Raw genomic sequence first — 25545 nt, 5'->3', positions numbered from 1 at the left:
CCAATAATAGGCTTCGAGACTGCTAAAATTCTGTCTTTTCCTAATGGTCTTCCACTGAAGCGCGCTATAATTCCCACTGTGAAACGCATATTGAAACTACACTTTTTCACGCAAGAGAACATTCAGACTACCCAAAGTCATTGACAATTCACGGATGTTTTTTAAAGTTTTGCTATATTCTTTGACACTTCATTTATGAATGATAAAGAGAAACTAACTTGATATAGTATAGCAACTGTTTGACAACCGTTTTATATTCATCCTACTAATTGATAAACCACATTTTAAAAGAATAGTGAGACAATAACGATCGATATAACGATTGACAATTTCATATATTTAACATACAATATAACAAAACTAAAAATATTGAAATTTTACATATGTAGTTATAAGGACTGTACAAAAACATAAATGGTGTCCTAATTGTATCCATAATTACTTAAAATTTAAATAACAATTGCATAAGAAGGACATATAAATTACAATTCTTGAAAAACAAATGAGTTTCATCCCTAGATTTCTTCACCGATAATGCCCCTTCTTAGACAGGTATCGAAATGATGGTAGTTCGTGGAACAAAGATAGACATCAATAAGAGGGATTGATGCTTCAATTATATGTTGAGGAAGTTGTTTTCTGTATGCCCTCAGGGTAACTCCTTGTCTTCGTGCATCATCACAGCGTTAAACTATGTTGTTAAGGTATTGCTTCGAGAACTGAGAAGCAATACTCGATTAGATTCGGAATAGGCGAATGAGGTGGAATCCTTTTGATAATGCGACGGTCCAGAGACAAGTTTTCATTGCACCTGACCTCACTTTCAGGGAAAGGGAAAAAGAAAGGAAGTTGCTAGAGGAATTAAGAGAGAAAAAAGAAAATGGAGAACAGGGGTGGTACATAAAGAGAGGAGAACTAGTAAGAAACGACAATTTTCGTCAAGAAGCAAACGCAAGCAGAGCGAATTAGGAAAGGTATAAATTTAGACAAAAAAGTTAACCAATGTATAAGAATATGCCTGTTAAATATCCAAGCACTAACCAAGCAGAAATTAATAGAAATAGAAAACGAGATGAACACAAATAAAGTTCATATATTTTGTTTGACAGAAACGCACCAAAAAATAGATAAAATACAGCTGAGTAAAGGTCTGTTAAAGTTAGAAAAAAGAAGGGATTTTAAAGACAAAAAGGGTGGAGGGTTAATGTTAATTTTTAAAAACAATAACATCACTGAAGTAGAGGAAATAGAAACCAAACATAGCGATATAATAATGGTACAGTGCAAAATCCACAGCTTAGTATTCCTGATAATACTGGTATATTTCGCAGCAGGAAATACAGAAGAAGATAGAAAAAGAGATCAAGAATTGAAAGTGGAATGTGAAAATTTAATACAAAAAGCAGGAGAAACAACACCTTTGCTAGTCATGGGGGATTTTAACGGCCACGTTGGATTTCTTGGGCACCAACAAGTAGACAGAAATGGGGAAATGGTGCTAGATTGGATGGGTAACCACAACCTAACACTATTAAATGGAGATGAAAGGTGCTCAGGACTATACACGTGGAATAGACAAGATCAGCATAGTGCTATTGATTTTGTACTTGCAAATAATATGTTATATAAAAAATTTAAATGTATGGAAATAGATGAAGATAAAACAATATTAGATATATCAGATCACAACTTAATAACAGTAGAATTGGAAGCAAAAACAAATAGCGAAAATAATTACAATAAAGGGAAGTGGGAAGAAATTACATATTATAGCAGTGACGCAAAAGATATAGACGAATATGTGAAATCTATAGAGAGAAAACTTGTCAGCAAGGATGTAAAAAACATTGAAGAGCTAAACATAATAATGGCAGAAATGAAACAAGAACATTTGGCTAAAACATATAGGAGAAGGGTAACAAATGAAGGGAAGACCAAAGAACAACCTTGGGTAACCGAGGAAATAAGAAGAAAGATTAAGGAAAGAAAGGAACTTAATAGAAAAAAGAGAAATGAAAAAGATATTAGGATAAAAAGAGAATTAGAAGAAAAATACAATCATAAGAAGAAAGAAGTACAAATACTGGTGAAAGAGAGCATAACGTTATATGAGAAAAAGAAGACCAGGGAGATAAGAGATGATAAAAACAATAAACTATGGGAAAACATAAACAAATTAAGAAATAGCAAAGAAATAAAAAGCGAGGCAATACAATTATATGGAGAGAGAGGAAATAAACTATCAGATGAAGAGGCTAAAGAAGAATTAGTAAAATTTTGGAAAACAGTCTACAACACACATGAAAATAGAATAACTGAGATCTGGAATGAGGAGGAGGAGAGTGAATACCTGGATAATTTGAGAAGAGAAAACAACATTATAACTGTAAATGAATATAGTATACCTGAACATCTAAGGGAGCATTACGATGCTGTACTTAATGTCGAAGGAATAATTAAACCCATGCCCGCCGCTGAAATGAGTAAAGGTAAATTAGAAAAATGCTTAAAACGTCTAAAGAAAGGTAAAGCAGCTGGGCCAGATGGACTAAAGCCAGACTACTACAAAGCAATGATGATGAGTGATATATGCAAGAATACACTAGTGAACTGCTACAAAGAGGAACTAGCCAGCAAAGAAAAACCCAAAAGCTGGAAAGAATCCAGAACAAAAATGTTAAAAAAGAAAAACAAGCCAACAGCAAAGGAATTGAGACCTATAGCTCTCACAAATGTATCATATAAAATATACATGGCTTTTATCAAGGATGAAATAGAAAGGCATTTAAAAAGTAATAATGCCATAGAGGATAGTCAAGCAGGATTTACAGAAGGAGGAAGGATTGAGGATAATATATTCATCTTACAATACATGGTCGAAGAAACTTTCAAAAATAAGAAAAAACTCATAGTGGCCTCTTTAGATTTCAAAAAAGCTTTCGATTCCATAAAAAGGGAAGCACTGATAGAAACATTAAAGCAATACAAAGTACATACTAGTATAATTAACTCTATAGCTGAAGTGTATGTGGGAGACTCGACTACGTTAGACATAGGGGAAAGAGTAGAACAAAAATTGAGCGTAAGTAGTGGAATAAAGCAAGGCTGTACTGCCTCTACAACATTATTCAAATTAATTACTTATCAGATTATAAAACAAGTAGAAAAGGAAGGTAATGGTTTTAAAAATGATATTATAAAGCTAGTAGTATTATTTTTTGCTGATGATGTCCTAGTGCTTGCTGAGAATATAGAGGATGCTGAATTAAACATAAGGAAAGTGATAGATATAGGAAAGCAGTGTGGTTTAGACATAAATAGAGACAAAAGTAGCGTACTTATATATAATATGAAGGAGAAACCAGATAATATAGAGGGAATAAGAGTAGTAAGCAATATTAAATACCTAGGTATCAAGGTAGATGATGGTAGGAATATGTTCAAAACACAGAAAAGTGAAATGATAGTTAAGGCGCAAAAGCTAGCCAATCTTACATATTCGATCATAGAAAAAAGTTGTAATAAGATACTGATAGGGAAAACATACTGGAAAAGTGTAGCACTACCTTCTATATTATATGGAACAAATGTGATTAACTTAACAGAAACGGAAATAGAAAAGTTGCAGAGAATAGAGAATGGAGTGTATAGAAGGATGTTAGGGGCTGTAAAGAATACAGCAATTGTAGCCTTGAGAGGGGATGTAGGAGCATCTGCTATGAAAACAAGGGTAATGGATGGTAAGCTGAGGTACCTTAATAGCATTTTTAAGGGAGAAAAGGACCTACTTACAGCGATAGTCAATGATATGGAAGAAAAAGAGAGGAAGTGGTGGATGCATGTGAAGAAGTATGCTGAAGAATGTGGGATGGCGATGAGAGAAGTCAAGAGATGTACGAAAGAGGACATAAAGAAGAGAACAAGAGAATGGGACACAAGCAAATGGAAGAGTGAAATGGAGTGTAAGGAGAGTTTAATTTTGTATAAAAACTGGAAAAGTGAAATCAAGGAGGAGGAAGTGTATGACAATACATTTTCGTCAATTTTATTATTTAGAGCAAGGACAAACTCATTGGGCTTGAATATAAGAAACAGACACCAAGATGGAAATATAAACTGTGTATTTTGTGATGTAGAAGAAAATGCTAACCACTTTATATTATATTGTCCACAGTTTAGTGATATAAGAATAAAAGCAATTGAGCTTCAACAACCATACGAAGAAGATAGTGCACAAACAGTTGGAAAATTCCTTTTTTGTGAAGAGAATATTGAAAATAAGAAAAGTATACTACAACAAATGTGGATGAAAAGAGAAAAACTAGTGAAAATAAGGAACACACAAAACTAAAAGACACAGAGGCGCCGTTGTAAAGGCTATGCCTCACCCCAGAACCTGAACCTGAACCTGAACTTGCTCGAGACCCAATACATCATCAAGAGAGATTATAGAATAACTGTACACCTTTTTTAGTTACGAGTGAGGCGTGGACACCTCTCAAGTCAAAAAGGTTGCATTGAGTTAATAGTAAGAGACTTATGTTTGATATGGCAGTTTTATGTGTATTACAACATCCTGTCACCGTGGAGTTTCATCCATATGCCCTGTTTGTGCATAGACAGACTGTTTTATCCAAATAGATACGATGACAATGAATACCTTCTTCGTACATAAACTGTGCATATGTTTCACAGGTGGCCTTGGAGTAATCAGAGTTGCAGTTAATGGGAAAATTATGCACTTGCTTCAAGGTTAAAAGTTAGTCATCCAAAGACCTTGATATAGCCATATTCGATACTCTGTGCTTGTCTGGAAAGGTTTCGTACAAACATAGCTTCGACCAGCACCACCAAGCAAAGATGGTGGTCCACTTTTGTTCTACCAGACACTCCTTTCGTCTGTCCGATTGAAGCCTCTAAAGGTTTCGAAGGCGGTTGTCCTTGGAATTCTTAGTTCTACAGCAGTTAGGCTACCACAAATCTTCTCCTGCTTCATGTTGGGTAATATTGCGATCCCGGACTTCAGAAACTCGGGGATAAGCTACTGTTTAAGTGGTATGGCTAAAAAAATAAAATAGCTTGGGTAAAGACATCCAAACAGATATTTCTGAAGTGGAATGTGGCTGAAAGAATGTAATGAACTAGGTTACTAGGACATCCATATGCAAAGTCAGCGCGCGCTCTCTCTCTCTCTCTCTCTCTCTCTCTCTCTCTCTCTCTCTCTCTCTCTCTCTCTCTCTCTCTCTCTCTCTCTCTCTCTCGTTGTTACTTGTTTGTTAAAACTTTATGGTCCTTTTCTAATTTACCGATGTGACAATGTTGAATAATTTAAGGTTTGTAAATTACTTATTAAACTTTTGAATGCTACATTAGTTACTGAATTCTGTTGAAGTGTTGAGCCATATGCGTTTTGCATTAATTTCATGTAGAATTTGTCATTTACTTTCGAACAGGGATGTGATATTAGTCCCATGTCAATTATGAAACGATATATATATAGGAAAAATTAATCTGCAAACATTACTCCAATACAGTTAACATTGTTTTCTGATCCTAGAAAATATGATCATATAAAAAATCAGTATGTATCTTTATATCTATTACAGTATATAATTCTGCAATCCATAAATTCCCTTAGCCAAGGATACGAATATGCTACTGTCTAGCCAGTGGTTAATCTCCGTCACCTGTAACATATATCCCTTTTTACGGTGTTTGTTTGCTTCCATGACTTCAGAAAATACGACACATTAATAAATATTATTGAGAAGACGCCATGAATGAACTAGTCTTGGAATTATGAAAGCTTATTCTGTAGGATATTTGAATTGTAATGACCTGAAAGTTTGTATTAGATAGTTTTAATAGTCTCATTAACAAAGTTAGAGTGAACATAATCATGTACCTTAGCCAAGGATATGTGGATTAAGTGTCGTGAATCAGTTTTAGCGTTTAAAATAAGAAAAGTTTCACCTGTTACTTTAAAGGAAAATATTTTTAGAGTATATATAATTAACAAATAATTTTGATGCTGAAAAGGCCTTAAATCCTTTTGTAATTCCATTAACAAAACGTCTGCTATGTCAAAAATTTTGAATCTGCATCTGATATTATTCAGCCTAAATAAAATCCATCTAGTTTGTGATATTCAGTTTCCACTAATTTATTATTTCTGTTTTCTTCTGGAATTAATTATCACTATCATTTTGAATTACCCCCCGTTTCTCACTTCATCTATTTATGAATTGAAACTTGAATCGATAACAACTTTTCTTATGGTATAGTGATTTGACGGTTTTCCACTAAATCAATAATAGTTTATGCTAATATGTTGTCGAGGGAATGTTATCGGTTTTATTTAATCTGACTGGTATGTGCATGCAACAAAATGATTATAGTAAGCAATGGAATAGATCACTTCCTATGAAATAGTATACCATAAAATTTGTTTTCTTTGATGATCTTCTTGTTATAGAAAATGAAATCTATGGTTAACTATATTTTTCCTTCCTAAAAGATTTTATGGTACCGATTTTATTTTTGGAGAAAAATGCATAAATTCAAATGCATGCTAGTTAATTATTACACATTCTTTACTACTTTAGAGTTTATATGATTTCCAATGAATTTTCTATAAATTTGAAAATAATTTTTCTCAACAACTCAATAAACAGTTACACAGTACCATGTGGAAAAGAAATTCTTTAACGAATAGTTCTAAATCCTAGCCTATGTCATTGGGATATTCGTCCGATTTTTTGATATATTATTACCAATTTCGTTTAAAGCTATGGAATAGCAATTTCTAAGCTATTTGATATCCATAGTTTCGGGTCTTCAAATCTCAATCTATTTACAAACAAAGAAAATTCATAAACAATCTTCCCTTTTTCTATAACCATCATAAGTCAAAAACCATTTGCCATTCATATATATAAGGCGTGGACACATATCTAGTCAAAAAGGTTGCCTTGAGTTTATAGTAAGAGACCTATGTTTGTTATGGCAGTTTTTATCTTGGTATTATGTCCACTGTGTATTGCAACATCCCGTTAACCCCTTGTCACCATGGAGTTCATCCATATGCCCTGTTTGTGCATATACAGCCAGTTTTATCCAAATAGATACGATGACAATGAATACGTTCTTCGTACATAAACTGTGCACATGTTTCACAGGTGGCCTTGGAGTAATCAGAGTTGCAGTTAATGGGAAAATTATGCACTTGCTTCAAGGTTAAAAGTTAGTCATCCAAAGACCGTGTTGAAATGTTGAGCCATATGCGTTTTGCATTGATTTCCTGTAGAATTTGTCATTTACTTTCGAATAGGGATGCGATATTAGTCCCATGTAAATTATGAAAAGATGCATATAGGAAAAATGAATCTGCAAACATTACTCCAATAACATTATTTTCTGATCCTAGAACATATGATCATATAAAAAATCAGTATGTATCTTTATATCTATTACAGTATATAATTCTGCAATCCATAAGTTCCCTTAGCCAAGGATACGAATATGCTACTGTCTAGCCAGTGGTTAATCTCCGTCACCTGTAACATATATCCCTTTTTACGGTGTGTGTTTGTTTCCATGACTTCAGAAAATAAGACACATTAATAAATATTATTGAGAGGATGCCATGAATGAACTAGTCTTGGAATTATGAAAGCTTATTCTGTAGGATATTTGAATTGTAATGAGCTGAAGGTTTGTATTAGATAGTTTTAATAGTTTCAATAACAAAATTACAGCGTGAACACAATCATGTATCTTAGCCAAGGATGTGATGATTAAGTGTCGTGAATCAGTTTTAGCATTTAAAACAAGAAAAATGTTACCTGTTTATTCTAAAGGAAAATATTCTGAGAGTACATATAATTGACAAACAATTTTGATGCTGGAAAGGCCTTATATCCTTTTGTAATTCCCTTAACAAAACGTATGCTGTGTCAAAAATTTTGAATCTGCATCTGATATTATTTAGCCAAAATAAAATCCATCTGGTTTGTGATGTTCATTTTTCACTAATTTATTATTCATATTTTCGTCAAGAATTAATTATCACTGTCATTTTGAATTACCTTCCGTTTCTCACTTCATCTGTTTATGAATTGAAACTTGAACCGATAACTTAACTTTTCATATGGCGTAGTGATTTGACGATTTTCCATTAAATCAATAAAAGTTTATGCTAATATGTTGTCAAATGAATGTTATCAACATCATCAATACGCTAAATTCACATATTTTAATAACAGCAAATCTGACTGGTATCCGCATGCAACAAAATTATTATAGTAAGCAATGGAATAGATCAGTTCATATAAAATAGTATACCATAGAAGTCGTTTTCTTTGATGATCTTCTTGTTATAGAAAATGAAATCTATGGTTAAATATAGTTTTCCTCCCTAAAAGATTTGATTTGGGGGGGGGGGGGGGGAAATGGATAAATTCAAATGCATGCTAGTTAATTATTACAAATTCTTTACTATTTTAGAGTTTATATGATTTCTAATGTATCTTCTATAAATTTGAAAGTAATTTTTCTCAACAACTCAATAAACAGTTACACAGTGCCATGTGGAAAAGAAATTCTTAAACGCATAGTTCTAAATCCTAGTCTATTTCATAAAACTAATAAGGTACCCACTAACTGTTTCTATCTAGTCCTGACTTTAACGCGAAATAGTAAAGCATTAGACTTTCTCGTATAAGAAAGTAATTCTTTTACATTTGGATTAAGATGTTGGATTTAGGCTATTTTGTACTCTATCGATGCATACGCTTTAGTTAAATCAGTCTCTGGCAGTGGTAGTTAACAAAAGTCATTGGGATATTCGTCCGATTTCAGGCTAGATTATTACCAATTTCGTTTTCAACTATGGAATAGCAATTTCTAAGCTATTTGTGATCCATGGTTTCGGGTCTTCATATCTCAATCTATTTACAAACAAATGAAATTTATAAACAATCTTCCCGTTTTCTATAACCATCATAAGTCAAGAACCATTCGCCCTTCATATATATCGTTGTCCGTTTCTTAATAAAGATATATTACAAATAAAAAAGGGGAGCATTATGTTATCATTTTTTACTCCCATGTCTCAAGTAAAAGGTTGATAAAACATAAGATATATACAAAAATGTGAATCCTAGAATTATGAAGAATGATTCTTTTTCAATAGTGAAATTGTTAAAAGTTAACGACTTGGAGTTCCCTGATACTCTCAACAATGAGATCTTAGTGCTAACTTGTCTAAAGACTGTGTAAAAAGGACATTGTTCTAGGTAAGACATTTTTATTGCATTTTATATGCATGCAGTATTTGAAAACAGAACTAATACTGCTGTTACTTTTTTTTAATGTTGTATTTCATACCATTACCGGTTGATACTAGTTACTTTCATGGTCTTGTGTTTTATGAAAATAATAAGGCTAGCCTACCATTAAGTATCTTAATAATAAATGAAGTTTTATAGGTATTACCGAATCTGATGAAAGTACTTGTGTTAAACAAGCTCTGCATGATCAATTATAAAGATTAGATTTATCTTTGAATCGTCTAGTTATAAAAATATCTCTTGTACTTTAGTTGGCACTACTTTATATTTACTCACTTTTGTTTACATACATGGTCCATAGAAGTGAAATCTACCATAAATCATCTATATTAAATGTTTTATTTTCAAAATGGAAGTCCAATCTTCTTGTTTCATTTCTTATATCTTGTTATCCAACCTTTTTCACACTAGCTTCATTTATCCAAGTTAACAGTAGTCCACCATCGACCATGTACCCTCGAATGATGCGCTTGGCTTGAGTCCTCAAAAGTGGACTACGCTGAAATCATTTACATAATAGTATATCAAAAATTAACCAAAGCTGCATGTGATTACATTGTTTGTTTAATGGTATGTTTTAGTAAATTTCTTATTTGCATTGGCATTATAAAACTTGTAGAATTGAACAACGATGCACATTGCCTTGTCATTGATCGAACTTGAACGATGTCACTTTTTCCTGATTTGAGCATGATTGTAGAACAATGTCACATTTTTTACTGATTTGAGCATGATTGTAGAACAATGTCACATTTTTTACTGATTTGAGCATGATTGTAGAACAATGTCACATTTTTTACTGATTTGAGCATGATTGTAGAACAATGTCACATTTTTTACTGATTTGAGCATGATTGTAGAATAATGTCACATTTTTTGAGATTTGAGCATGATTGTAGAACAATGTCAAATTTTTTACTTATTTGAGCATGATTGTAGAACAATGTCACATTTTTTTTCAGATTTGAGCATGATTGTAGAACAATGTCACCTTTTCTTGAAATTTGAGCATGATTGCAGAACAATGTCACATATTTTTTTTCAGATTTGAGCATGATTGTAGAACTATGTCACCTTTTTTTCAGATTTGAGCATGATTGTAGAACAATGTCATAATTTTTTTTCTGATTTGAGCATGATTGTAGAACAATGTCACATTTTTTCCTGGTTTGAGTATGATTGTAGAACAATGTCATATTTTTTTCTGATTTGAGGATGATTTTAACTTTGAAAGAAACAGGTGAACAGTCATATGAAAGATGCCAATAAACAGGGTGTCAAATCAAGAAAAACAGGGCACACCGTGAGGTGGGGATCAAATCCCTGTGGCTGGACATGCCCATCACCTGTTCCATTCCTCAGGCTAATTATTATTTTCAATTCATAATTATGTTATCATTTAACTAAAATAGTTTTTAATTCAAGGGTTGTTGCATCTGTGAGAATGGATATTCTAAGATTGGAATAAAGTGATGAATTCTAGTTTTTTTTTTTCTTTTTCTAATGGCTACCATAATGCTATTCATTTAAGTTACCAAGATATTGAAGGGCTACGAGAATAAATATCATAATTTCTTAAATTTCCTAAGATTAATCATACTTTGAATTTTAACTAGTCATTTTCTGAACAGTTAACGTACCATGTACTAATTCTAATCTTATTTACTTAGTCTTTTTTTTCTTTACATCCTTACTCTAAAGACATTAGTTTATCTTGAGATCCCTTGTATACATTTGTGAACTTGGTGGAATCTATATTTCTCTGGTCTGATTTTATAAAGCAGTACCTCTCACGTGTCAGCATACTCTCCATATAATTTTGTTAATATATGTCAGACTATGTAAATAGAGAGTAGAGAGTAGAGGTCCCCTTTTTGTTTTGTTTCATTGTTGATGTCGGCTACCCCCCAAAATTGGGGGAGGTGCCTTTGGTATATGTATGTATGTATGTAAATACCAACCACAGTGGCAGTTAATATCGGATTCTACCTTTGGGAATGTATATCCACTGGAAATTCATTTATGACAAATGCTTCTTTTTACATTGGTTAAAATCACGAGTGTTAGTGATTGGCCTATATATTCATATCAGACTATATTTGAATAAGACAGTTAAACGTTGAAAACTAACTCGTATGAAATTTAAAGATATTTCCCATTTCAGAACTATATAATGATGATAACAAATTAATATTTATCGCTTCGACAATTGATCATTATTCATAAAAGAATGGAGAGGTAACCTTCTTTAGATTCGAACTCCAACCAAAGGTAGGGCAGTTCCTGGGTGGGCACTTTGATATTGGCAGATACTGCATTGTCACAAGATTGCATATGTAAGGTGAAACAAGTATAAAAACTAATATCTATATTTACTAGCCTTATTCATCAATAATTCCGTGGTTAAAGAAGTTTCAATCATTACTAATCATCTTTGGAAATAAGCTGCGTAAGCGCTCATTAGTTCATCAATAGCCAGTCCCGATTCTTAATAATTATTTTTTTTTTACTGGAATTTCATCTTCAACATTTACTTTTATGAAACGTTCCGAATATAGTCCATCTGCCTAAATACAATCAATCATATGAAGGGGAACTTCAAGGGAAATTATGGAAATGAAAATTAAACATTATAATCACATCATGTGAGGAAAGATTGGTGATTTGTGACCAGTCTCATTTCTCGTGAGTCACCCTTGAAAATATATTTGAGAATTTGGTAACCGAAAAACAATTGACTTCTACGTGCCATAGCCTCTGTAACATGGTCTTCCACAGTCTTGGGCTAGAGTTCTCTAGCTTGAGTGTACACTCTGGCACACTATTCTATCTAATTTCTCTTTCTCTTGTTTTGTTAAAATTTCTGGTACAACTCAAGAACATAAATGATGGTCTATCCTTATATTTGCACTCTTTGGTGTTGATGCAACAGTTCCTCCTTTACTTAAACCAGATGGCTCAGTCACTCACTGTCCAAAGGAAAAGGCAACCCTTTTGGCTGATGTTTTTGACAGTAAACGGAGTAATGAAAAACTTGAACTTCCTCATTCCTGTTTTTCTGAGGCTAAACTAACTAGTTTAGCTTTTCGATCTCGTGAAATTAAAGCTCTGTTGATGGACCTTGATGCTTATGGAGGTGTAGACCAAAATGGTATTTTTCCTTTAATTTTTATAAATACAGCATATTTCTTAGCTCCAAAATTATTTGTTATTTTGCGCTAGTTAGCAAGAAGAGGAGCTTTTAGCACTTGTTGGAGAATTGGTAATGTTACTCCTCTATGTAAATGTGTTTGTGGTAGCTCAAGTCCCACGTATTACCGCCCAATTTCCATAACTCCCATATCATCTAAAGTTTTTGAACGTCTTCTGGCAAAACGTCTTAATAGGTTTGCTGAAGGTAATCATCTATTCCCTAGTTTGCAATTTGGTTTTCGTAAAGGCCTTGGAGCATGTGATGCCCTTCTTACAATCTCCAATGCTGTACAGAAATCCCTTGATTGTGGTCAGGAAGTTCGTATGTTTGGCCTTGATTTTAGTGCTGCCTTTGACCGTGTTAATCATGAGGCCCTTCTTTCAAACTGAAACAGTTGGGAGTGGGTGGGTCGTTTCTTAGCATTATTATTGGTTTTTTAAGTAATAGATCTCAAATAGTTGCTGTTGGTGGGCACCATAGTGAGTATAGGATTGTGATATCCGGTGTTCCACAGGGTAGTGTTCTTGGCCCATTACTTTTCATACTATATACACATGATATGTGGTTTGGCCTAGAAAACAAGCTTGCTGCATATGCAGATGATGCTACTCTCTTTGCATCAATTCATCCCCTGAATGTAGATCTAGGGTTGGTGAATCCCTTAATAGAGATTTAGCTAAAATTAGTACATGGTGCAAATTATGGGGTATGAAGTTGAATCCTAACAAAACTCAAAGTATGATTGTAAGTAGGTCAAGGACGGTGGCTCCTCAACATCTGGATCTCAGTATTGATAATGTTTCTTTAAATTTGTATGACTTAACGTTTTAGGTGTGATTCTCGACAGCAAATTTACTTTTGAGAAACACATTAGGTCTGTGTCTTCTTCAATTGCACGAAAAATTGGCTTATTGAGACTTTTAAGATTTTCGGTGATCAATCTTTTCTGAAGAAGTGTTTTAATTCTTTCATTCTACCTTGTTTTGAGTATTGTTCTCCTGTCTGGTCTTCAGCTGCTGATTCTCATCTTAATTTGTTGGACAGATACTTACGGTCTATTAAATTTCTTATTCCTGATCTAGATATTAATCTTTGGCACCGTCGTTCAATTAGTTCATTATGCATGTTGCATAAGATTTTTCATAACTCTGACCATCCTTTACAATCAGATCTCCCTGGACAATTTTGTCCTGTTCGTAATACTAGGCAGGCAGTCAATTCTAATAGCCAGGCCTTCTCCACCATGAGGCTCAATACTACACAGTATTCTAGAAGTTTTATTCCAGCTGTTACCAAGTTGTGGAATGATCTTCCAAATCGGGTAGTTGAATCAGTAGAACTTCAAAAAAATTCAAAGTTGGAGCAAATTTTTTCATGCTGACCAGGCTGACATGAGTCTTTTTATAGTTTATATATGACATATCTGTTTTCGACGTTGTTTATAGTTTATATATGACATATCTATTTTGACGTTATTACTGTTTTTAGAATGATTTATTGTTATTCTGTTACCATCATTTATTTATTTCCTTGTTTCCTTTCCTCACCGGGCTATTTTTCCTTATTGGAGCCCTTGGGCTTATAGCATCTTGCTTTTCCAACTAGGGTTGTAGCTTGGCTAATAATAATAATAATAATAATAATAATAGGAAATATTTATTCTAATGTTACTATTCTTAGAATATTTTATTTTTCCTTGTTTCCTTTCCTCACTGGGCTATTTTCCTTGTTGGAGCCCCTGGGCTTATAGCATCCTGCTTTTCTAACTAGGGTTGTAGCTTAGCAATTAAGAAGAAGAAGAAGAAGAAGAAGAAGAAGAAAAAGAAGAAGAAGAAGAATTGTTGTTGGTAAATCATAAGTGCTCGCTTGGTTACAGTTGTTGTAGCTTGAAGTTGAACTATTGACTCTATTATTAATAATAGAGTCCATGGCGACCTTGAGCCAGCAGCCACACAGCAGATGTTTCCAAATTTAGAGAGTAGTTTACAAGTATCTGTTGTCACAACAATTATGTCAACAATAGCTCATCTATGGTAAGGAATTGAAAATGACGATTATCTTTTTAGGAATTTAGAAAATGTGTCAGGGTACAGGGAAGTAGTTGTTTGATAAAGTCAAATAGGTTTTATTTTAGTTACAGACTGGGAAAATTTTCCTACTAAAAAGTAACTTTTTCCTATAGAGAAACACGTTTCCTTCGCATATCCATAGTGATGTTGAGCCTGGGCTATGCCAAAATCAAGTTAAGCCATTATGGATAAATCATTTCAACCTGGGAATTGATTTGAAAGGTTAAAGGTGACAGGTTCCAGTTATAATTTCAGTAAAATTATAGTTTCAACCAATACCTTATTCCGGTATGAAAATCTATTTTTCGTAGCCTATATAGTGGATTTTGATTAAAAATCACCTTTATTTCTAACGGAATAAGTAGTTGAGAGATACAGGAAACCCTAAAGTTGATAAGGGGGTTCCACAGTTGGAAGTTAGGGTGTTTTGGGTGAGGACTACAAAAAGTAAGGCAAATAAGGTTAGCATTTAACCTAACCACACCCCCCTAACTTAACCTAGGGGTCGGGTCTTCCTTACTTACTGGGGCTCTCCCTTCCCAGACCTCTCATACAATGACGCAAGACTTTTAGTGGAGGGCAAACACAGAACGATTAAATTTAGTGAAAGTGTCTAGCATATCCATACCCACCTAACCTAACTTACGGGCCATGTCGTCCTTACGTATTTACCAAGGCCTACATCTCGCCTTCCTTCCCTAACCTCACTTACGACTCATGAAAACTCTTAAACCAAGGTTACATATTTCAGTCAGGCACTTCACTTAAATCTACCCCTACATATGTATATGTTGAGAAACTTACAGCAAGCAAATATATTGAAAAATTTAGACCAAGCTTTACAATGGTACCTTGTAGAACAAGTAACTTTGAATATGAGCATACAAATTTTAATTGGGTTGCAAGTATTGTATTGGTTTGCGAGCAGAAATTCTGTGCTGTGTCGACATTTTCTTGTGGACAATTATTAACAAGACTTGGCTAGTAATTACTATTATAATAATAATAATGATACTAATGATATAATGTAATATAGTATATAATATGATATATAATATATAATATAATATAAAAATAATAATAATAATAATAATAATAATAACAAGAAATGAATTAATAACAGCTGTTTGGGAAACAGAAACCTTTAAAGTTAGTGTTGAATTGCTTCATGGATCAGCATTAAGCCTGTTTTTATTTCTGCTAGTCTAGGATGTGTTAAATGAAGAGATCGGGAATAAAGAGTTGTGGGAGTTGGTATATACAGATGACTTGGCGATTAATGCTGAAAATGAGGAAGACTTGCAGAGAAGAGTGACAGGAGTCTTTGGAGAGTAGTGGCTTGAGGGTAGATATGGATGAGACTGAGGTTTTGATGAACAGTAAGGAATGTAGGGACAGAGTAGCCATACATGAAAGTAGAGGCTAGAACAACTTGGGGTAGATACTTGGGATCTACTACATGTCAGGAGGGAGGATGTGAGGCTGAAGTTGAGAATAGGAAAAAATTAGACGGGTTGGGGATAGCGGAGGGAGGTAGCCGGAGTTGTATGTGATAGTAAAAGGCCAATCAAGCACAGTAGCAAGGTCATCATTGATAAATGGGAATTGCGGGCTCCAAGACAAAAAGAGCGATCAAAGCTTGAGAGAAAAGTGAGAATGTTGATCGGGATTATGGGAGCATCGGTGCTTGAAAGATTGGAAAATGATGAAATAAGGAAAATAGCAGGCATAGTAAAGATTACAGAGGTTATAAGAATGTCACATCTGAGATGGTATGGCCACTGGTTCTTTGTGTAAATAATGTTATTGTAAAATAAAAGACTACCAAGTGTTAATAAAGGGAGAATTAAGTGATTCAGTTTGTGATAGAGAACTTTGTTCAAAAGAGAAAACTCACCATATTTTGTCAGATCTACTCATGGATGGAGAATCATATTCTAAACAGTAACCCTCACCTCTTCCTCCTCCTTACACGAGCTTTCTCCCATAACTAAAAAACTTGTAAGCCAAGGTACTACTGTACCTAAATGGTCATAGGCCATAAGTTTATTAACCTTAATATATGAAAAAATTTATTTTGTGTAAGTGTTTATCCCAATATTCATGTTTTATAGAATACAGGGATGGACAATAATATAAAATGTATGATTAATGCTAGAAAACTAGTTTCTGAGTCAGTGGGATGACTACCCAGCCTAGTTTAATATGAAATTGCTCCGTAACCGAAATACAAACCACGCTATTTACATTGGGTTTACCTTTTAGCGCAGCTGAAATGGCGAGCCATTAGAATTTAACGAGGGTGTATTAACCCCGCGCTAGTTAGCGGGGGGGGGGGGTAGGGGAGTGGTAGCTAGCTACCCCTCCCCCCCCTCACACAGATGAATGCTCACTTTCAATTTTGGCTCAGACTGTGACAGACGTCTCTGTCTTGGTCCTCTCTTGGCAGCCATTGTTTGTTTTGTCTTTACTTAATCGCTTACTTTTCTTTTACTCAATATATATGTAAACATGTTTTCATTTTTGTATATATATTTGAGTATAGAAATCAGTAAGTTTCCTTTTCAGAGTTGTGTGTGTAGTGCACGATATCTACGTGGAGTCCTCGGCAGTTAGGCCACCACGGCGTAATTTTATGGGTGGCGATCGAGTTTGACTTCGGTCTTTCTCTCTCTCTCTCTCTCTTGAGGTCGTTCACCCTTTTACTACGTGTTACTACGCCCTTGTAGCTTCCTTTCCGTGTGGGGGGGTTGCTACGCCATACGTTTGTCTCAATTAGTTTATGAATCTAATTGTAGTTGTTAATTTTTCAGCTTGTAGAACGATTCCTTTCGGGGTTTTCGTTCTTTCTTTAGTGTTCATTCATTTTTTTTTTTAATTACATAATTACATAGTTTCATAATTATAATTGTTATAATTCTGTTTTGGTTACAGCTCTCCTTCCGTGAGTGTAAGTGGTTGTGAGGGCACGTGCCTGTTGTGTAATTCTTGTTTCCTTTCCCTTGGGATTCCTCTTCGGAGCCTTCCCGGGGGAATGAATGTGTACTAATGATTTTTGTTTTATTTTTTTACAGTTACCGATCTAGTTCGTTTCTGTAATATGGCAACGGTGTGAGCTGTCTTGTTGAGGCCTGGGGATTCGGCTGTTGCTGCCTCCCCCCTTGTATTTTCGTCAGGGGCATGTCTCCTTCTACTGGAAGTACTCCCGTGACGACGGACAGCTCTCCAGTTCATTTTAGAACTCTCAGGAGGCTTGCCTCCTTGGGCGGGTAACTTTCCTTCCGAGGGAAGGTTTTCCTGTCCAGGCTTGAGTTTTTCCCCTCTTTGGGGGTTCTTCTCTTGCCTTTTTTTCGTGCGACTATGCTCTTGGTGCTGAGCGGTCACACCTGCAGATTCGCTCAAGGGGCTGGGCAACTGCAGGAGCCCCTCTTCGGAGTATTGCTCCTTTTAGGTCACTGGCTGACCAGTCTCTTCTACGAAGTGTTTCTCTTTCGTTTGCGAGAGAGTACACTCATAGAGACTCCTCTTCAGAGGATTCTTCTGCTGCTGTTGCTGTTGGCCTCCTTCGCCGTAAGGCCCACCGTCCACTTCGTCGTAAGGGCCTCTCATCTCCCTATAAGGGTGCTAAGAGGCGCCTTTTTGAATCTCCGTTTGCAGCCTTCAACTCCTTCTTCTTGATCTTCCACCTTGGTGCAGATGGACAGCAGTCTGATCTCGTCTTCCGACGGGCAACGGTCTTCCCGACGGACAACGGTCTTCCAACGGACATCAGTCTCCCGGCGGACAGGCAACTGTCTTCTGATGGACATCTGTCTCCCGACGGACAACGTTCCCTTCGGGGCAAAGGGTTGCCTCTCACGGGGGTTCTTCCCTTGCGTCTCAGGGTTCCCCTGCGGGCCTTCTGCTGTGTTCTCTCCTTCTCCTGCTCATCAGCGCTTCCTGATCCCTAGCGCTCTCCTGTTCGCCAGCGCTCTCCTGTTCGTCAGCGCTCTCATGATGATCATCCCTGCTGTTCCTTTTGGTTCCTGTTACGCGCCCACGTTCGCCCTCGCGATCTAGAACTTCGGTTCAGGTCTGGGTCAAGGACTCTTCTTCTATGCGCAGGCTTCCACGCTTTGCCTTCTGCTCGTCAGCGATCATCAGCTCGCCAGCGATCACCTGCTCGCCAGCGCGCACAGGCGATTTTAGTATAGCCTATTCAACAGCGTTCTACACGTCAGCGATCACCTGTCTCTCGGCGATCTCCGGATCGCCCGCATGTGTTACAGCCGGCGCGCCAACGTTCTCCAACGCTTCTGAAGGAACATGGTTCGCCAGCTACTAGCTCACCATTGCGCGATTGCCCACCTGCGCATGCTGCTCGCCATCGCGCGATCGCCCACCTGCGCATGCTGCTCGCCATCGCGCGATCGCCCACCTGCGCATGCTGCTGCTCGCCATCGCGCGATCGCCCACCTGTGCATGCTGCTCGTCATCGCTTGCCATCGCGCGATCGCTCACCTGCGCATGCTGCTCGCCATCGCGCGATCGCTCACCTGCGCATGCTGCTCGCCATTGCGCTATCGCTCACCTGCGCATGCTGCTCGCCATCGCGCGATCGCTCACCTGCGCATGCTGCTCGCCATCGCGCGATCGCTCACCTGCGCATGCTGCTCGCCATCGCTCGCCAACGCGTCGACATGCCACAACGCGCCATCGCCAACCTGTGCGTCAGCGTTCCCCACCGATCGCCTGTTGATCCACTTCGCCAGCGGTCTTCCTCGCCCACGCGTTTCCTCGCCATCGCGCTAACGCTTGCGTTCGCCGCCTCGGACTCGCGCTCATTCACCTGCCCACTCTCGCGACCGCTCGCCTGCGCGCCCGCACGACCATTCGCCCGCGCCACTGTTCGCCTGCGCGCCCGCGCGCCCGCTCGCCTGCGCGCCCACGCGATCATTCGCCTGCGCGCCCACACGCCCACGTGCCTGCACGTCTACGCTCATGCGCGTCCGCGCACATGCTCTCCAATGTTCGCCCGCGCGCAAACCAACGGTATTCCATCGCTCGGACGGACGGTGTTCTGTCGCGTGAACCTACGGTGTTCCGTCGCGCGAACCGACGGTGTTTCGTCGTGCGAACCGACGGTGTTCCGTCGTGCGAACCGACGGTGTTCCGTCGTGCGAACCGACGGTGTTCCGTCGTGCGAACCAACGGTGTTCCATCGCTCGAACCTACAGTGTTTCTTCGCACGAACGTCGGCTTAATTCTTGCAGTATCCATTGCTCGTCTATGGGTTATCGCTCGCCGACCACCAGCTCTCGCCCTTCCTACCACGCTCACCCTCCTTCTGCGCTCCTTCGCTCACCTTCGTTTGCGTTCCTGCGTGACCGCGCATGGGCGCTTCCACGTTCGCCCACGCGCAAATCTTTGAATTACCATTGCGCGAGCTCCAGGGCGATTGCGACCACGATTCCCATTGGGGTTTTCGCAGCATGGCCAGCCTGGCGAGTTCTTCTGGAGCGTATTTCCAGAACACGGCCTCACCCCGTAAACGCAGAGCATGGCACTTGCAAGAATAGGAAGAAACTTCAGGGTGGTTTGAGCAACACTCCTCTTTCCAGAACCTGGGTTAGCCCTTCCCTGTCATTCCCTGGAAGGATTTTTGGCGGGGGGCTTTTCGTTCGAGATTTCTCCATCGGCCAAGGGCTGACTGCTTACCCCTTCCTCTGGGGGCTTACCAGGTCCTTTCCCTCCTCGGTTACGGCCCGAGGTTTGGTTCAAGGAAGCTACAGGAAGATCATGGGTACTTTCCTCCTCTCGGGCTCAGGCACCTTGGCCTTTCGTCGTTAAGTATCTAACTTGCGGACAAGCTCGATGTTGTACCATCTGGACGCGCTGACTGAGGGCTTCCTTCGGGTGTCTCATCTGTGGAGGTCGACAACCTCAGACACCCTTCTATCCTTGAGAAGAGTTTGTTTGTGCCCAAGGACAGAGACTTAGACAGCGGCTGTGCGGAGGAAATCGACTTCCGTTCTCACTCCTCCAAGGCGCTTTCTTCCAGTCTCTGCAGGGCTCCAGCGCCTTTTTCTTTCAACCACGTCGGCCTAAGTTATCGGCTACGACAACCGAGACAAGGTGTCCAATTGCAGTTTCCTCCTGTCAGGAACAGATGGCACGGGAGGCTCCCCCGGGGGGGCATAGTCCTAAAAGGAGCGGCGGAGTTCTCGAACTCTAGGATTGCAGGTTTTTCGCTGGAAGGATGCTTAAGGTTACTCATCCGGATGACAGCTTCCCGATGCCCATTCCCGCACGATCTCTGTGATCATCCAAGGATATCGCGCCTGCCGTCTCTGTCAGCGAATTCAGTGTCTCTGAACCTCTATGCCATAGCCTCGGCAAGAGTTGCCCGGTAGGGCAGAATGATCCATACCTTAGGCGAAGGTCCTCCATAGGATCATCGACGGCTTCACCCCCGGCCTCTTCAGTCGATCCTTTCTTGTAAGGAAGGATCTGAGAGGGGAGTTCCGTAGTCGACCTCTCAGCTCTGATCAAGTTTGTCGAACAAACTTCGGCCAGCGTAGAACAGCAGAATCGATCAGACTGGTAACGAGGCGACAGGACTCCTTAAACCCTGGATCGGAAGGACGGGTACTTTCAGTTTCCATTCCATCCATCTTCCAGGGAGCTCGTGGAATTCAGCCTAGACTGCAAGTATTCCTGCTATGATGCAGTATGGCTATCCCACCGTGGCATAGCAGGTTTTTTTCCCCAGAGAACTCTCCCTGCTTTCCTCATGGCCGCTCAGGTGCAGGCTTCCGCCTCCTTTGCTTTTTGGAGGGCTAGTCAACTCCGGTAGGCTCGGGTTCGACCTTCTTCAGCGCCGGGACTAGCTTCCGGATGCTTACCATGAGTGTGGGTTCATGGTATTTTGCTTGGAGCCTTCTCTTCTTCTGCCTCAACATCCGGAGTATCTGGCCATGATATTGAGTCAATGGCCTTACCACGTTGGAAATCCCGCTTCTCGTCCGTCCAGCGAGGTTAAGCAACGTCGGTTCTGGTCGGTACTTGGATGGGTGACCACCTGGGGACGCCAGATTCTGTTGCCACATCCTCCGAGCCTTCCGTTCAGTTGACTATGGCAAGACTGAGGAGAGTTGCAGTACCTGTTCTCAGCCAAGCAGAGCTTTCAGCCCTACCTTGGAACGTTTCCTAGTTCTTCTTTCCTCATTGACCCGTCTATAGTCCGAACGGTCGCCTCAGGATAAGTTCCATGTGGGGCGGTCCAAGTTCTTGTGGTTTCAGGCAACGTTTAACTGGACTTCTTGGCCCCTATGGGACCAGTTGAACGATTAGACCTGCAATGGGTGTTGACCTATGGAACCTCTTGATGGTAGTGGATATTCTCGTCCTTTCCCCATATTTTTTATGCTGTTCTCGGACTCATCAAAGGAAAGGGGGGGGGGGGGGGGATGTTCCGGTCCAGACCTATGGTCAAGACCTGAAGGATACCTCTCCATCACTCAGGCAGGCTTAGGGGCCGTAATCTGGCCCCTCTACAGATCCTACAGCTCCTGCCAAGTTGCTCCGTGCGCGTCGACTTCATGATTCTGGCGTGTTCTAACCAGCAGGGGACGCATTTTCACACCTTCACATATTGCAGTAGAGATACCGGGATGATTGAGATACTCTCAATACCACCATCGGCTCTCTCATTCCAGGCAGAGGAATGTTCTCTCCGACTATCCGAGCAGAGCCTCGTAGAGAGAGTGTACCTGGGGGTCTTTGACCTTGAGTAACCAGCAAGTCCTGGTCTGGGGGACCTGATCGCGACAGCTTGGAACCTCAAGCTTCCGCTGTTCTTCCCCCCAGTCTCAGACCCCGAGACTCTGGCAAGATGCATTCCGGTGATGGTGGGACAACTTCGACGCCTGCGTCTTCCCTCCTTTTTGTCTGTGGACAATGGGTCTCAACAAGACCAGGTTGTCTGTCAACCTTTCAATGGGAGAGCTCCACTGGGACTATGCGCAGAACGGTTTCTGGACCCTCTGCTTCCCCTGACTGAATTCCCGGGAGAGCTTCTCCCACGTCGCAGACTACTCAAACAACAACACTGCAACATCACTTCCGAACCGGGGCGTCGCTTCAGCTTCATGCCTGGAGACACTACGCCTCCTCCTCAAGAAGAGACAACCCGCTACAGTCGCGGTATAGAGGTCGCGTCATCTGCGATAGTCATCCGCAGGGGTCTTCCAGGCAAAGTAAAGAGTCTTCGGTGGTTGGTGCCGTGGGAGATATACCTCTTCCCTTGAGGCCTCTTCTCCAGCAATAACGGTCTTATTGCCTTTCGGCGGGAGGAAACTCCTTTCCGCTCTCGGCAATGAAGCCTATCGCTCAGCCTTTCCCTGACCTTCAGGCTTAAAGGAATAACTTTTTCCTGCCCGCTGGATCTTTCCTCCCTCATGCGAAGCTACGATTGTCTCTGCCCTAGTCGGAGGAAGACCTCCAACTTGGAGCATGGCTCAGACTTTTTAGTCCCTTAAGAGATCTTCTCAAGACCCTTTACGACAGGCCACGGATTGTATTCCGCCTTGGGTCTTCTGCTCACTCTGGCCACGGCCAGTGTGTAAGCAATCTTCTTGGTCTCGTACGACTCTGCCCTTTCTAAGGAAGAGGGGAAGGCAACATCCAGGTTCGCTCCTGAGTTGTTGGCTAGACTCAGAATCTGGGGGTCCCGGCCCTTCGGTCCAATTCCTTCAAGATTTCGAGTCTCCATTCTGTATCTGATGTCCCAAGACCTTCTCTTTCTTGCCAGTAAAGGAATCGAGAGGTTAGCTTTGGGAACAGCTGCAGTTTTTCCTCAGTTGCAGCCGATTTGGGAGCACAAGGAGGACACGGGGAAGAGTCACCAGTATACCTCTTCAGCCCGGACTCAAGGACATTCATATCGACCTGTGTCCAGACCCTCCCCCGTCACGTCGCCCTACAGCACGATGTTGGATACATCGCAACGTCCCTCGCCTTCGAGTAATACTACTCTGTGACGCAGGTGCTACAAGCTGGAGTCTGGAAGCGTCTAATGACCTTCGCAGCCCGCTTCCTGCAGGGCGTGACCCACAGGAGTCTCGATACGTTTTCTATCGCTCTGTGGTGGCTACACAACAGCTGGTCTAACCTCAGGCTCCTTTTTGGACAGGTAGCAGAAGGTTGAGGGCATTGTTATCAGGTTTTAGTCTGCATGAACGAAAGAAGTATGTCTGGCCCTTATTTCTTTCTTCATCGTCCCCTCTACGGGGAAGCAGCATCCTGGTCTCTGCATAGCTGACCTCGAACCTCTGCAGGTAAACCATGCTTCCTTGTGTTCCGAGTATTGAGTCAATACTGTCGCGTCCCCCATACCCTGACGAGGTGGTATTGGGAACGTCCTAACCCAGAGTTCCTTCTGGAACTCCAGGTCAACTGCCTAGGATGGGTCACACCTCTTCCTTCACACACAAGCTTATATAGGCCACACGGCTCCTTGCGGAGCAAGGAACTTGTTAGGTGCAGGGACTCCTTTTCTCGAGTGCGACTCACTCGGATTCTGAGTCCCCGGGTAAAGCCAAAGCCAGTATGGCTGGGGACTTTCCACCCTACCTAATGGGTAAGTCACCCAATGTAAATAGCGTGGTTTGTATTTCGGTTACGGAACAAATGACAAATTCGAAGATAATTTGTATTTTTCCTAACCATACAAACTTTAGCTATTTACACATATTTGCCCGCCAGCCCTGTCCCCCAAGACAAGTCCTACCTCTAAGTGAAAGTGAGCATTTATCTGTGTGTGAGGGGGGGAGGGGTAGCTAGCTACCACTCCCCTACCCCCCCCCCCCCCCGCTAACTAGCGCGGGGGTAATACACCCTCGTTAAATTCTAATGGCTCGCCATTTCAGCTGCGCTAAAAGGTAAACCCAATGTAAATAGCTAAGGTTTGTATGGTTAGGAAAAATACAAATTATCTTCGAATTTGTCATTTTATACAAATATAAATACAAACCACCTAAAAAAGCAAAAATACCTCCATAAAAACTCCAAATTATCCCTTCCTACAGTTACTTTAAGGACTCTCTGTCTGGTGCTGTACAGCAGGAAACCCTTCTCTCTATAAGACCTTTATAGACATTTTATCATGTTTGTTCCAAAGCATCACTATGGTAAAGTAATAGAAAAAATTTTATGATTGCAGGGGATATTGCTAGATATATTGAGAAACTGAATTTAGTGCTATGTTTTCAAAGTTTATTTTTGAATGGTAATAAGGCCTACAGGGTTGTATACTAGCCTAACCTTCCTTTTCATCTAGTTTTGTTAACCTAACCTGACGTAACCGATAGTTCCGTGGTATATACCTGTCTCTGGAGGCCATGAATTATAAGAGCAGTGTCCTCCTAAGCCTCGCACAAAAACCTAAATCACTCAGTGCCAGTCCTCCCTTACCTGTGACAGGTGATTGTGTACATAGCTCATCATAAATGGGTAGGCTACGGAACATAGGTTAAACATGTGAGATAATCGTCAATATTTTCTCAACTTTAGTCCCTTTGACAATTGTATAAGCCACAGTGCTTTATTAAACAATTTTCTCATTATTTCCAAAACATGAACATTGTTTACGTATAAATTTAGTATGAGATGATGCCTTGTAGGAGAAGACAGATGATTGCAGGGATGAAGAAATAACATTGGCATAGGTTGTTTTATTCCATATAGCAACAAGGTTATATACAGGAGTGATTTTGGGCATACACATAGTGCATACAGTGCAACTCATGCGCATGTGTTTGTAGCAGACAATATTCAGGAAATATAAAGGATGCATATACAGTTTATGCAATAATCTATATAGTAAACCACAGCCTTCAGTACCATTGTTGTTTATTTGCTTTATAAAAGAATTCATTAGTGGTATCATTATTAC

General features: G+C 39.8%; 1 long non-coding RNA gene and 1 pseudogene across 1 annotated transcript in view; both read left to right on the top strand.

Annotated features, from left to right (window-relative positions):
* Window positions 1-14433: 14433 nt before the first annotated feature.
* LOC137629118 (uncharacterized) overlaps window positions 14434-25545 on the top strand; it is a 51239-nt gene continuing 40127 nt past the window's right edge. Inside the window, exon 1 of the long non-coding RNA XR_011041450.1 lies at window positions 14434-14576. This is a non-coding gene — a long non-coding RNA (uncharacterized lncRNA). The remainder of the gene's footprint in view (window positions 14577-25545) is intronic.
* Window positions 21579-21697, top strand: LOC137629880 (5S ribosomal RNA; annotated as a pseudogene).

The sequence above is a fragment of the Palaemon carinicauda genome, chromosome 37 (genome assembly GCF_036898095.1).
Source record: "Palaemon carinicauda isolate YSFRI2023 chromosome 37, ASM3689809v2, whole genome shotgun sequence".
Classification (NCBI taxonomy): Eukaryota; Metazoa; Arthropoda; class Malacostraca; order Decapoda; family Palaemonidae; genus Palaemon; species Palaemon carinicauda.
Note: the sequence above shows the minus strand (reverse complement) of the source record. Positions and strands in the feature narration are given on the sequence as shown.